The sequence below is a fragment of the Triturus cristatus genome, chromosome 7 (assembly GCF_964204655.1).
Source record: "Triturus cristatus chromosome 7, aTriCri1.1, whole genome shotgun sequence".
Lineage (NCBI taxonomy): Eukaryota > Metazoa > Chordata > Amphibia > Caudata > Salamandridae > Triturus > Triturus cristatus.
This window is the reverse complement of record NC_140590.1, coordinates 1,781,679,145-1,781,694,859: the sequence shown is the minus strand read 5'-3', so window position 1 is coordinate 1,781,694,859 and position 15,715 is coordinate 1,781,679,145. Positions and strand designations below refer to the sequence as shown.

The 15,715-nt window shown below is 47.3% G+C and overlaps 1 protein-coding gene across 1 annotated transcript in view; it reads left to right on the top strand.

Moving 5' to 3' along the window:
• Window positions 1-15,715, top strand: part of LOC146813096 (putative DBH-like monooxygenase protein 2) — a 334,342-nt gene that overhangs the window by 237,081 nt on the left and 81,546 nt on the right. The window lies entirely within an intron of this gene.

Below are 15,715 nucleotides of genomic sequence, written 5' to 3'. Positions count from 1 at the left end.
TTCGGAAGCTGGGCCCGGGGCTCGTGCTCCATACCAGGGTGCAGGAGCCTCCCATCCTGCAAGCCAGCTGAGGGTCCGAGTGCTGGGGGTGGGGGTCCACCGGGGCCCGGGGAGGCTCTCCCCAGCCTGGCTAGGGTTCATAAGCTGAGACTAGGCCCGGGGCTTGTACTCCGTCCCAGGGTCCCAGGCTGCAGGAGCCCCCATCCTGCAAGCTAGCCGAGGGCCCAGGCTCTGGGGACGGGATTCCACCAGGGCCCGGGGAGGCTCTCCCCAGCCTGACTAGGGTTTAGAAGCGGTGACTGGGTTCGGTGCTCATGCTCCATCTCAGGGTGCGGGAGCCCCCCATCCTGCAAGCCAGCTGAGGGTCCGGGCACTAGGGACAGGGCTCCACCGGGGCCCGGGGAGGCTCTACCTGGCCTGGCTAGGGTTCGGAAGCTGGGACCAGGCCCAGGGCTCGTACTCGTTCCCTAGGTGTGGAAGCCCTTCATCCTGCAAGCCAGCTGAGGGTCTGGGCGCTAAGGATGGGGGTCCACTGGGGCCCGGGGGGCTCTCCCTAGCCTGGCTAGGGTTTGGAAGGTAGGACCGGGCACGGGGCTCGTGCTCTGTCCAGCAGGCCCCGGGGTGCGGGACCCCCCATCCTGCAAGCCAGCCGAGGGTCTGGTTGCTGGGGAAGGGGGTCCACCGGGGCCTGGGGAGGCTCTACCCAGCCCGGCTAGGGTTCGGAAGCTGGGATCGGGCCGGGGCTCAAGCTCTGTCCGGCAGGCCCCGGGGTGTGGGAGTCCCCCGTCCTGCAAGCCAGCCGAGGGTCCGGGCGCTGGGGACGGGGGTCCACCGGGGCCTGGGGAGGCTCTCCCCGGCCGCTTTCAAAAGCAGGAACCGGGCCGGGGAGCGGGGGTGGCTTGCTTTATCTGCTCTGCTGGCGGAGCTAAGTTTTCTGCCCACCCCTATTTTTGACACAATATTTGTGTGATCAACATTATGTCAGTGATCCCACCTCCTATAAAGGCCAAGCTGTACAGGGGGAGATTAGTGTCTCCGATATGCCCGGACCAGAATTGGCTTGTGGTTGTTGTTCAGGGCATATATGGATGCAATGGTAAGGGTGTGACTGCATATGTGTATGTAGTATGCTCGTATTTCAGCTACCTTCCTCCCTAAAGTTGGAAAAACAGAATAGCCACTCTCCCTTGTTTTAGTGGACCAGGAGGAGAAGTGTTGACTCAGGAATTTGACGGGATTGTTGAGACCTCAGAAATTGAAGGAGATACTCTTTAATTCAGGATGTGTTAAGTTATGGGTGTGTGTGCAAAGACACAAGATCTATAGGGGGGTAATGTGCATATGAGGTGGTGCAAGTACTAAGGGCTGTGTCCATGATGAGTTTGCTGAGAATACTGAGAGTGCTGGCAAGTGGAGTGAGTGTGGTTCAGGTGTAAAACCCCAACAAAAACATAAACGTAACAACAAACCAATAGTCCAGTGGATATTTTGAGTCCAGAGGGCATATAGCAAACTGGAGTACAATATCATTCCCCCTCTGCTAAAAGACACAGGAACAATATACCAACATCGAAGTCCAGGAGGCCAGGGACAAGCAATTAGGGGTCCGGAACTAGTGTTGGGCGATTCTCTCTATTCTGGAAAGGACACCAAGAACTAGGTTCATCATTCCCGCCGACACTGCCTAGTGGAGGATAAGGGGCCTCTCAGGGCTGGATAGGATCACATCCTGCAAGTCTTTTGGCCAGGTTAAGTCACCCTAGCAGGGGTGGGTCCCACGGTGAGTCTATCGAGCACCACTTGCTGTTCCTGAACCGCAGTCGGGGTCCAGGTGGATGCCCAGGGACAGTTTCATGATCTGGCACCATTACTGGACTCAGACACCATAGAAAGCCTAGGCAGTCTTAGGTGAGGCCTTAGTTGCCTTGTTGGAGCGGTACAGGAGTTGCTGAGTCTCTTCCAAGGTCCTTATTTGATGGAGTTTGTCCTCACATCACAAGTTGATCCAGAATGGGTGGCCCCAGTTATATTCTATGTCGTTACCTCTGAGGAACTCAATGATCGGGCGGAAGGTCCTACATTTCTGTAGAGTGAGGCTGAAAGGTCTGCAAGGTCCTGATATAACGCTAACTTGCATCCCCTTGAGAGAACAAGGTGGGTGCCCTGCATGGCCCATATGATGCGTTCCTTGAGTTGGAAGCCATGTACACAGGTGGGAATGTCCAGTGACTTTGCACCTTTGCTGCTTGCTGGGCCCACCCTGTGCGTGCAGTCCAGCTGACTTAACCCCTTCGCTGCTGCGGACATTCCGCTGCAGCGCTGGGGGGGGCAGGGGGGCAGCGCGGCGGGCCTGTGCTCATGACGGAGCCGCTCCGTCATGAGCCACAGTTGAGCTGTGCTCATGACGGAACGGTTCCGTCATGACTCCGCCCATTTGCGTTGTCGCCCCGCACAGGCGGGGAAACAGCGCCGCGCAGGCGGAGCGGCCGCCGACAGGATTGTCATGACGGAACCGTTCCGTCATGAGCACACGGCAACCGTGGCTCATGACGGAACGGTTCCGTCATGAGCAGGGAAGGGGTTAAGATATTGGATGTTCCCCACAATATCCAAGCATTCTGCTCCCGATGTAACCCCTCAGATGTTGCTATGGCAGGAGAGGTTCTCCAAGTCTTCTGAGCTGGATTGAGGGCTGTCTGCAGGTCATGAAGCCGGAGGACCTCAAGCTTGTGTGGTTGAAATGTCTACCAATGTAAAGGCCCTATAACCCATATTTTCCAGCTCTCATCTCACCTCCCACAATGAGGAGAAGAGGGACGCAAAGAATGCTCCCAATGTATCTGTCTGCTCTGTGGTTTGTACACTACTGAGCCCCAGGGGTGTAGTCTACTGTCTACTGTCTGTGGGCCCCCTGTGCGAGTAAGCATGTCATTAAGGAAGCAGTTGTTCTTCTCCCTTGCCACGGCCATCAAGCACAGTGCCTGTGACTCAGCTCTCAGTGGCCCTGCACTCAGCACATTCATGATCAGTTGTCCGAGGCGCCCTGGAGGAGGTCAACTGGGCCCCTAGAACAAGCACTTAGTAAGACCCCAGAGTCCACAGGGTCACAGTCTCAGGGCTTTGCATTGAAATGGGTCAAGTCTTTCCTGCTGCGTGGCACCAGTAGCCAGCCTGGGACCCTAGCGGTAACTACAGAGTTCTGGCCTCCGCCCAGCGGTACAGCATACATTTGGGACACTGTGGAGGCCTCTGGAACAGTGCACATGACTGCTGGCGCCACGCTCGGTATCTGGTAGCCCAACCAGACCTGTCCAACCCTAACCCAGAGCCAGCCAAGACAGCTCCCTCGAAGCAGCTGCATTGGTTATGGAAGGTACAGGGGCTCTCTGATGTGTGAAGGGTGCTGAGGCCCCACCTGCTTGGGGCTGAGTAGAGCTCCAGGTGGTGCTAAGTGATCAGCTTCTGATTTTCAGCTCCACTGGGCCCTGTAGACTCCTGCTGTCAGAAGCAGGTGGAGACTACGATGGTTGGGTCAGCTAAAGACATCTTCTCCAGCCACGGGATGATGCTTCAAAGGAGGGGCCTACTAGCTGGTATGCTGAAATAGTGAGCATGAAGGGACCACTGGCTGCCCACTGCATCCATGTCGGGTGCATCGCACCATGTCTCAAGTCGTCCACCATGCTTAAGGAGCTATCAGTGAATGCACCCCACTACACTATTTGTTTCCTATGAGCATAAATTACCTCCAGGCAACCGCTGCCATGGTCCCCTACATCGGTGGCTCTAGTTGAAGGCCCAGGTGACTCCGCTGGTGGACTCTGTTCATGGCAGTTTGGTGGAAGGAGGGTGCATTCTTTGATGCACCCAAAAAGTGTTTTTAGGGGGTTTGATGAGTTCACCTTTCAAAGTTCACTAGAAGCTATGGAATTTTTGAAACACCAACATTATATTCCTGTCAGTGGTATGGACCAATTCGAGTTCATCTCTGATGGCCTAGATTTTCACTTTAGGCTTATTGAATTTCAGATATGTGATTTACATGCTCTCTGGCATCCATAGTATTTGAGAACTTTGTTGTTAGTGATAATTAGATATGCTTTGAGCTTACAATTTTGTTGAACTTGTACTAGAGAGAAGTTAATCTCTTTAGATGTTGTTTGCCTTTTTCATAGGTGTTTTTAATTAGTTCTGTGGAGGAGGGATGTTGTGCATGAAAATCATTCATTCTCATTGTCGTTTGACCCTTTTTGGGATGGTCAACAGATGCATGTTCTGAGAGCAATATGGACAGTGTAATAGCAGGTAGTGAATAAAGGAGTGGTGTGGTACAGAGTAGAAAGTGAAGTCTTTTGTGTGGGGCGTTATACAGCCACTAAAGACCTAAAGGTCCAGGGACATGTAGAGGTTGATTTATTTTGTATAAGTTATTGAGTATACATTTGCAGAGGGAAATTCTGGCCCATTGTGAATTGAAATCTGTCCCCATAATGACACCTATCCCTTGTGGGAGCTCAGATAATGTTTTATTTCAATTTTTCCAAAACTATGGGTTGTCAGCCATCCGCCGTATTTTTTCAGAGCATTGACATAGATGCAATTTTTTCTGCAGTCTAGCAAGTGGTCATCCACTTTTGTTGTCCTTTTCTACCATTAGGATTGTCAGACCAAGTTCTAGAGTAGTACCAATAATCTATTTTTCTTTTTTCGAGGCTGGAGAGCATGCAAGGCTGTACACCTGCTTACTTTTCATTAATGTCCTGCAAGTCTAGAACAAATCCTCTAGTCTTGGATTGTGCATCACTTTTCAAGATGGTTAATACCTTTGGTATTTAAGGGTAGGAATTTTAAATGTGCATGGGAGCTTTATGTTGATTGGTTTAGCATGTATATTGTGTGGCTGTTATAGAATGGCATCGATCTGATGCTTCATTGATAGGTAGGCCAAGAATGTAAGAAACATATTCTTAGGGTTGTATTAAGGTGCATCTGTGCGCATAGAGCTTGTAATGTATCACTGGCACAATATCAATGCACAAAACCTAGATATACAAAAATACTGAAAAAAAATATAATTAACAAAAATATCACCTTCCTGCACTTAACTATTAAAACCACAAATATCTATGTTAAAAATATAAATTTTTACATATATTAAAAAGACAGATATCTGAAGGAAAATTATTATTTCCTTTCAATAAACACATAGGCCCGTATTATACATACAGTGCATTTTCCTTATTTAAAAGGTAAGCCCGGCGCAATCCAGGAAAATGCGCCGCATATTTGTGAATGCGCTGCCCCCAAGGCAGCCTCAAACTCATGCATCCCTGGGGGCAGCGCATTCCTGTGAAAAACAGAGCGGCTGCTTTGGAGCCACTCTGTGTTTTACTCCGCAGGCAGCAACCCGTCCTAACATTGAAGGGAAAATAGAGATCACCATGTAGGCAGGTGCAGTCAGTGACTGGGGGGTCCATGGGGCCCTTTTCCTCTCTCCAGAGGGATGCCCTCAGGGTGCACATTAACAGTGTGCCTCCTGGCAGCTTCCTTGCCTCAGGGCCCATGTCCATGATAAGGCACGGGTGCATAGGCAAAGGGATTCCCTCATTTGCATGGGGCCATACCCCCATGCAAATGAGGGAACACCCTCTGATGATACCCCTGGTGCTTTATGTAAGCCGACGCTATTGATATATTGTAAGCGGCCATGGAAGCATTTGCGGCCCCTTATGTAATACCAAAGTGCGTAAATCACTTTGGAATTACTCTAGCACTTACCCCACCCCTGCTAATTACTCCCCGCGCACTTGCCGCCAGTAATAGCTGATTTTAGGGCTGTTTTACCGAGCAGAAGGGCAGTAGCGCTCCCTCACGGCAGACATCTTTGTGGGAGGCGGAGCTGGTTGAGCGCTCTAGCCTTTACTACAAAAGGAGGCCAGTGACTTCAGTCGCGAGATTCTATGCGCTGACACTGGTGCTACCTGCTATAATCTTGGACCCCTCCTGAGGCTTGAGCCGGGAGGTAGAATTTTAACTGTTGTGCTCATTGTATGACTTTCGCTGTGTGTGCAATTGTCGCTGACTACAAACGCTTTGCATTACAACACGAGCTGCATATTTTAGACGCCGATATTTTTATAAAATCACAAATTGCGTAAATCACTTTGGAATTACTCTAGCACTTACCCCACCCCTGCTAATTACTCCCCGCGCACTTGCCGCCAGTAATAGCCGATTTTAGGGCTGTTTTACCGAGCAGAAGGGCAGTAGCGCTCCCTCACGGCAGACATCTTTGTGGGAGGCGGAGCTGGTTGAGCGCTCTAGCCTTTACTACAAAAGGAGGCCAGTGACTTCAGTCGCGAGATTCTATGCGCTGACACTGGTGCTACCTGCTATAATCTTGGACCCCTCCTGAGGCTTGAGCCGGGAGGTAGAATTTTAACTGTTGTGCTCATTGTATGACTTTCGCTGTGTGTGCAATTGTCGCTGACTACAAACGCTTTGCATTACAACACGAGCTGCATATTTTAGACGCCGATATTTTTATAAAATCACAAATTGCGTAAATCACTTTGGAATTACTCTAGCACTTACCCCACCCCTGCTAATTACTCCCCGCGCACTTGCCGCCAGTAATAGCCGATTTTAGGGCTGTTTTACCGGGCAGAAGGGCAGTAGCGCTCCCTCACGGCAGACATCTTTGTGGGAGGCGGAGCTGGTTGAGCGCTCTAGCCTTTACTACAAAAGGAGGCCAGTGACTTCAGTCGCGAGATTCTATGCGCTGACACTGGTGCTACCTGCTATAATCTTGGACCCCTCCTGAGGCTTGAGCCGGGAGGTAGAATTTTAACTGTTGTGCTCATTGTATGACTTTCGCTGTGTGTGCAATTGTTGCTGACTACAAACGCTTTGCATTACAACACGAGCTGCATATTTTAGACGCCGATATTTTTATAAAATCACAAATTGCGTAAATCACTTTGGAATTACTCTAGCACTTACCCCACCCCTGCTAATTACTCCCCGCGCACTTGCCGCCAGTAATAGCCGATTTTAGGGCTGTTTTACCGAGCAGAAGGGCAGTAGCGCTCCCTCACGGCAGACATCTTTGTGGGAGGCGGAGCTGGTTGAGCGCTCTAGCCTTTACTACAAAAGGATACGGATATCCTCCGCGTTAGCGGACGCGTGCAGTGGACGCGCCTCGCCAGCGCCGGAGTCACGCCAGAGTCAGCCCGTCTGCGCCCGTCCGTGCCTCGGACGCGCCACGCACCATGGCACCTCTCCATTCAGGTATCAAGGATTTAGTTACATGCCCCCCTATAACTGAGGCACAAAGTGACATGATCAGCCACTTACGCCTAAATTACTCTTCGGAATGTTTACTAGCCCTTCGACCCTCTCGACATCCTGCTTGCAGGACAATAGATCCTTATTCACAGAAAACTACATGCCAATGCTGTCATTTATCCACCAACCATGTACAAATTAAAGCCTTACAGGTTAGAAACCCTATAAACAATAACAAGATGCCTTCAGAACAGTTTCTATTTCTTAGCATTAATTGTCGCTCACTACCTAAGCATAGAACTGAAGTCTTCAATTTACTCTTGGACGAGGTTCCAGATGCTGTTTTTTTAACTGAAACATGGCTTCAAGACAGCTCTGGACCAGACTTAGCTATGGCACTCCCTGAAACCTATGCAATTGTTAGATTTGATCGAGAAAAACCACCAGGAGGAGGAATAGCAATCATTTTTAAAAAACGCTATAATTGCGAATTTACTAAACTCCCATGTGAGGGCTGTGAAGGCGCAATTTATAAACTTTCACTCACACCGAACTTTACTTTCTCGGGAGCACTCATTTATAGGCCACCGGGATCTGCCTCGAAATGGATATCTCATCTTGTAGAACTTCTTGGACCCCTAATTATGAAAATGGCTAACTTTACTATTCTAGGAGACATGAATTTACACTTGGAGAAAGATGATTGCCCAATAGTGAATGATTTCAAAACGGATCTTGCATCCCTCAACCTGACCTTAAAGAACTCTGGCCCTACACATAGAGCCGGTCATTTGCTGGATCCTATCCTCTCCAACCTAAACGACATATCGAACCCCACGGCCATTCCTGTGCCTTGGTCTGACCACTTCCTGATTAAATTTTCCTTTCTTGTAAAAAACTATAATGGGATGAGAACACCAATTCCTATACAATTAATCAGGAAATGGAAAAAACTCGATCTAGAAAAACTTAACTTCTTTCTCGAGGGCCATCTCCCTTGTACAAAATCAACAGTACAAGAGTTTTCTACATCAGTCCAAACTTGGCTCCTAGAAGCCATCGACTCCACTTTGCCTAAAACTATATTAAAACAAAATTCCCACCGTCCCCCTGCTCCATGGTTCACTGAGACTTTGAAACATGAAAAAAGTATATGCAAAACTGCAGAACGTCATTGGAGGAAATCCTATTGCCCTGAGTCCAAATTGGCCTATAAACATAAACTCTCAAATTATCAGAGGCTCTATGCCAAAACCAAAGCTGAACATGCCTGCACAAAAATCACTGAAGCCCTATGTCAGTCCAAAACACTTTTTAAAACTGTAAGAGAACTAGCTGGTTCCCTTACATTACAATCTCCCCCAGATTTAAACAAATTACAATGTGATGCCCTTGCAACTTTTTTTGTAGAAAAAGTCGACAAAATTTATCAGGGTATAGAACAAATTACAAAGGAAATTGCCGAGTCCAGAGCAACCCTTCCTTCTATTAATATTGGCCCTGAAATCAACACTTCAGTCCCCATCACTCCCATGAAAACAGAGATGTCCTCCTATATATCCCCACTTGATGTAACACCACCAGCCATTTTAGATAAATGACCGTTGCTTGATTTAGACTTGGTTCGAAAACTTTTGAATTCCATCAAATCTGGCTCACCAAACGATCCATTACCGTGTTCTTTCCTGAAAAAATTAAATGATAAAACCCTAGGGACTATTACCAACCTTCTTAATAAATCGCTACAGGAAGAAATCGTTCCAAAGGAATGGAAACATGCAATGATCCACCCTCTACTGAAAAAAGCTGGAACTGACCCCAACTTGCCATCCAACTTTAGGCCTATCTCTTTGCTACCTACCTTTGCAAAGATATTGGAAAAACATGTTCACAGAGTCCTCACTGATTTCATTACCACCCATGATCTTCTACCTCTTCATCAGTCAGGATTCCGCACAGGATTCTCTACGGAAACGACTCTGTTGGGCGTAACTGAGAATATCCGTCTACTGTTGGACCGCGGAGAAACGGTTGCCTTGCTGTTACTGGATCTCAGTGCAGCATTTGATACTGTGTCACATGCTGTACTTGAGCAAACCCTCCACGCCACCGGTATCAGGGGCGCCGCCTGCAACTGGATTAAATCACTGCTAGAACAACGCACCTTCCAGGTTTTCTCCCAATCAGCATGCTCTGACACTATGACCCTTAAACATGGAGTGCCGCAGGGTTCTATATTGAGCCCACTGCTTTTCAATGTTTACATGAGTCCATTGGCCAAAATGATAGAAGAGTCTGGCCTACTCATGTTCTCGTATGCTGATGATTCCCAGCTTATTTTCTCTCTATCATCTTCGGATCCAAATAACATCTCGTCATTAAAAATCGGCCTCACTAACATCGCAGACTGGATGAGAAAACATTTTCTCAAACTTAATGGCGAGAAAACAGAGTTACTTGTTTTGGGCAAAAACAAAGAACTCTGGGGACCCCAGCACTGGCCTGATGTGATGGGCACACCCCCGGTCCCAGTCAAATCAGCACGCAATCTCGGAGTCATCATTGATGAATCATTAAGTCTTAACCAGCAAGCTACTAAGACATCATCCACTTGTTTTGCGATTCTAAAGTGGCTGAAAAAAATCTGTTGGATGTTACCCAAAAACACCCAAAAATCGGTCATCAATGCTTTGATAACCTCCAGGCTCGATTACGCCAACGTGCTTTATCTAGGGGCCAACAAGGCCATAACCCGACGACTACAGACAGTGCAAAATGCCGCCGCAAGATTGCTGTGGAAAATTCCCATCTCCACACCTACTACCAAGTATATCCGCGAATTGCACTGGCTGAAAATCGAGAATCGGGTAAAATTTAAATCCTTATGTCTTATGCATAGGATCTCAATCAACAAGGCACCCAAATATCTTCAAAACCTTATTCAGCCCTATCGTCCATCCCGCACCCTTCGTTCAGCTACAGCCAACCAATTTGTGATCCCTAAAATCAGGCTGGCGAGAATGGGCGGCAAATCTTTTTCATACCTGGGACCCTCCCTCTGGAATACTCTTCCACTGATTCTTAGGCAGGAAACGAATCACCTGAAATTCAGGAAAGCCTTAAAAACCTGGCTGTTTAACATCTAAAAATCCTGATTCTCTCAATGCACGGAATCATCAGCGCCGGGAAGCCCTTTGTTGGGTAGCTGTAGCGCTTTAGAAATGAAATAAATAATAATAATAAATAAATAAAGTGCCCCGGGGGTGCACAAAGTGGGTACAAATGCCAATTGTGCCCTCGGGTACTTGAATAAAATGGCCACTGATTTGTTAAAATTGGCACCTCACACAATATAACCTGCAACAATATTGCCAAATAATTCCATTATAATTAATAAATGTTCAAAAACTACTTTGATTGCACAAATCATTAAAATAAACAGTCAATAATATAGATACATGTTTAATGAAAATATAATATAACACATCACCAAAATAATTATAATTCACCTAAAAAAGTGTATAAGTAAATACATAATGCATGTATTATTCTTTTTACATAATTTATGTGACACTGTAAGTATGAAAAGATGTTGTTTTAACTTATACTAGGTGTTCCCTTGTGTCTGGAAAAAGCTAAACCTTCTGAAGAGCTATAATGATATTGAAACATGAGTCAGGGGTTGCTTTTATTAATCCCAGGTTTGCTTGGATAGTATTTCACCAATCCAAATAAATAATAGTGTGTCTGGAGTGGTAAAAGGTTCCTGTCATTTTGCAGCTGGGCTTAGAAAGCTCTGTGGTAATCCTATGCTTAAATGACTTTGCTGTACAAATGGCAAAATACTTTGTCCTTTTCTAGCCCATCATGGATGGCACTGTGCTAATCCTATACTTAAACACTTTGCTAGGAAAACAGACATTTGAGGTGAGGTGATTCGGAGTGTCAATGGTGTTGGATGGTGCTCTGTACAGGAGCTGCTTTCCACCTAAACTTGGGAACTACACAAAGTTCTCTACTTCATTATATATAATATATGTATTATACCTACTGGCGTGTGCCAGTAGGTAGTTAGGACCTAATTTCCATATTTTGACTTGCTTATATATTTGGCGCCGGTTGACGAATCTTCACAAACCTTTCCAAAAAAGTGTCATAATAGGTCTTGTTGTGCATGGGAAGTTTTGGGATGATCCGTGACGCGGGGGCTAAAAAAAAAAGTGTTTTCCCATTTTAATTCCCATAGGATGCCTAGTCGAACCTACAGCCTGAACCATTGGAGGGAATTACACCAAATTTTACAGAAAGTTAGATGTTGTTACACAGATTGTGCTTTTTACTATTTGGTGCAAATCCATTCAGTAGTTTTTACGAAATGTAAGAAGTAAATGTTAGTGATATCTCTGACTGCGAAGCCTTACAAATGCACATCTCTCATTGGATGCCAACACCTCAACCAGGAAGTGATGTCATCCATCTTGAGACTCAGCTTCACAAAGTCCCCCAAAAAAGTGAAAATAAAGAATAGGGGGCAGTGTAGGTATGGCCTGACCCCAGAACCATGGTCTTGGGGTACTTCTGGGAACCCACCATGCAAACAAAAGCATTTTGTTTTTAATTTTTACCACAGGTTTGCTATGGATTTCCAAAATCGTGGAAAAAAGCCCTGAGAACTGCTACCTCCCAGTGGCAATAAATTATACAAGCATAGGGGCCCCAGGGACTGTCACCACCCTGGGGTAATTAACATAGAAATGTGGAGTGCCCACAAGGCCCACCTCAGCCTCGGGGGCCATCACCTCCCATGGCAATTAACATAGAAATGCTGGGGGGCTCTGCCCTCCCACTATACCAGGGACCACCACCTCCTCTGGGCTCAAATAATGTTATGGAGGGGGTCTGTTGTGGACCCACAACCCCAGGGACTACCACCTCCCCGGGCTAAAATACACATTTGAGGGGCCATCGTGGCTCACCTCCTGGAGCCAAAGATGGCACTGGGGACCATCACATCCCAGGGCTGGCTCCTCCTATTTTCTGGGGTGGCCAACCCCACACATAGCTGTACTCACACATATATTTACACACACATCTACTCACTTACTCATATAGATACTAACACATATTCACTCACCAATATAGTCAGTGACACAAGCACACATCCCCCATACGACCACTCTCACATTTACTCACTCACCAATATAGTCACTCATATACCCCATTGCTCACCTATATTGCCTTTCACATACCCAGTTACTCACCCATATACCAATGACACAACCACTCACTCACCCACACAGCCACACATACACACACTCACTCACCAATACAGCCCCTCACACAGGTACTCCCTAACCCATACAGCCACAGATTCATTCACTCACTCACCAATACAGGCAGTCACGCACCCCTCACCCATCCACACAGACACTCAGACAACCATACAGGTTCTCAGACAACCAATGAATCACCTATACAGCCACTCACGTACCCACTCACAAACCCATAGAGCCACTTAGACACCAACTGATACAGACATTCACAGACCCAGTCACTCACCCATACATTCATTGAGACAGCTAATCGCTTAACTATACAGTCAGTCATGCATCGATTGAATCATTCATACAGGCAGTCATACACCCACTGATATATCAATACATTTTGGTATATATATTTAACACTCATAAACTGTTAAAAAAAAAAAAACACTCACAGGCACTGGATGATATCATCAGTGATGTCATTTGAGATGTCATCAGTGATGTTACTGACCATGTCATAGGTAATATGTGAAGCCATAAGCAGTGTATTGCAGGGGTGCAAGTTCTAATTAGCTCAGCCAAATATAACTGCTGAATTTATACACCTACTGATGGTTACCAGTAGGTAGTTATAGTTAAGACCTAGTTTCCATAGGAAAAGCGTTTTTTCTATTGCCAATATCTTTGGCACCGTTTGATGAATCTTTGAGAAATGTTCAAAACTAATTGGGTGCTCAGGACAGCTGCTGTCTTAAAAGTTTTGGGGTGATTCGCCAAGAGGGGCCGAAAAAAAAGGGGGTCCCCAAAACGCATTTTCTCTAACTTAATTTCCATAGGAAAGTGTTGACGTAGCTACAGCACGAACTGCTCAACAAAATTACACCAAATTTGGCAAAAGGGCACTCTTTTTGTTAAATGGTATGAATCCCATTAGTAGTTTTTGAGAAAATTATATATTTACAGATATCTATATATGGACGCAAAGGATCCCCGAACCCTCTCGATCTTGTGCCTTGAAATCTGATTGGCTGCCAACACTTCAAACCAGGAAGTGTTGGCAGCCATCATGTGACTCGGTTGAACAAAGTCACAAGGAAAAAGGTAAAAAAATAAAATAAAATAAGAAAAGGGGGCAGGGTAGAAACACCCTGACCTCCTAGGCCTGCTCAGGGGGTCCCACAGGGAGCCTGAGGGCCCAAAAAAGCATATTTTTTAAAATGTGTGGTGGGAGTGGCATAGGGTCCACAAATCCTGCTGAAGATGTAAGCCCTCGGGTGGGCCAGGTCCTGAGGCCAATAATGTAAATAGATGCGGTAGCCCGAGAGAGCCCCGCAATCCCTGGGATCACCACCTCCCCGGGGCTTTAATCACCAAATGCAGGGGGCACGTGGCCCCTCATGCTGCTCCGGGGAGTGCCACTTCCCCAGGGCTTTTTAAAACAAATATCGTGGGGGGTTACTGTCCCCCCACGCTGCCCAGGGGAACGCCACCTCACTGGGGCTTTATTAATTAATGAGTGGGGGCCTCCCAAGCCCCCGGGACCACCACCTACCCTGGGCTTTTTTTAAGAAGTAGTGTGGAGTGGCTCCTGCCTCCCACACTGCCCTGGGGACCACCATCTTCCTTACCTTACCACAGGGTTGAGCAGGAGTTATCAAATGGTGTAGCCCTCTTACTCTGACTTAGGAAGAAGCGTCCCTACTTGGACAGTGGCCAACCATTGTCAACTAGAGACCCCCATTTCTAACATTGGTGGCAGCGGTGGGATCTGGACTTGCATTTACGATCGCATACAGTAATTATAGTGTAGACTACTAGTGAGTGCAGACCATAACACAACCCCATACGTTTTTGAGGGTTTTTTGATTGTATTTTTGATTAATATCGTCAGTTATTGCTACAATGGGCAAGCCCAGATCCAATGCCTCAGAGGATCTCTCCTGGGAAGAAGAGAAATTAGAAACCTACACTACCAAGCAGCTCAAATATTTCTGCAAGCAATTCACAGTCCGTATCACAGGTCTCACTAGAAGGGAGGAGTATTACAAGGCGCTGAAGGCCTGGCTAGAAGACAGGGATGCCCCTAAGAATGGGAGAGCCTGTGGAGGGGGGAGAGAATGCAGGAGAGCAGCAGGGTGAAGTAGTAGATTTGGTGGGAGATAAAGCAATTTCCAGCCCGAGCACTAGCATGTCCACAAGGGGTCTGTCCCCAGAAGAGATGGAAGACAGGGAGAGAGATAGGCAGCATAATATGGAGATGGCTAAGCTTAAAATGGATGGTCAGAGGGACCTAGAGAACAAGAAGTTAGAATTTGAGTTTATGAAAATGAAACTTGAGCATGAGAGAATATTGAGGGAGTTGGAGATTAAAGCAAAGAGTGTAGCGATCTCCCCCTCTGGTGGCAGCATACCTGTAGTGCATACTGAGAGTAGAGTGTATATACCCAAGGAGGTTATTAAGGATTTCCACAAAACTGAAGATATTGGGCAATGGTTTGCAGCCTATGAATTAGTCATGGTGTCCCACCGGGTCCCTGAGAAGGATTTGGGAGCGGGGTTGTGGGGACGCTTTGTGAGTGAGGGGAGGGATACCTTGTTGGACCTGCCCCCAGAAAGTAGGATGGTTTATGCCCACATGAAGGAAGCTTTGATGACCCGCTATGGTTTGACCCCTGAGATGTATAGGCAGAGGTTTAGGACCTGCAAGAAGCTAGAGGGTACCACTTGGGTTGAATATGTGTCTTTTTTTGCAGAGCAATAGAACGCTGCGTAAAATGTAGCAAAGTAGAAACCTTTGAGCAACTTTATGATTTGATTGCATGGGAGGATTTGTCTAGTAACTGTTTTCCTGAGCTACGCCAGCACCTGATTTATTGCAAGCTGACTAACCCTAGGAAGCTTGCTGAGGAGGGGGACCGCTGGGTGAGCACCCGGGTTCGTAAGGGTCCAGTGGGAGACTTCGCCAAAGGTGGGCAGGGTCCCCAGCAGAGAAGTGGGGGGGACAGGGGTAAACCGAGGGAGTTCCAAAGAGGGCCCCAAAGTAATCCCCAAGGAAGCCGAGCAGTGGTGTCCCAGCCTCCCCAAAAGAAGAAGCCAGTGCCCCTGACAGGTAGACCTGTTCAGAGGGGGGCCCTTGCTTGCTTTAAGTGTGGTCAAGTGGGCCA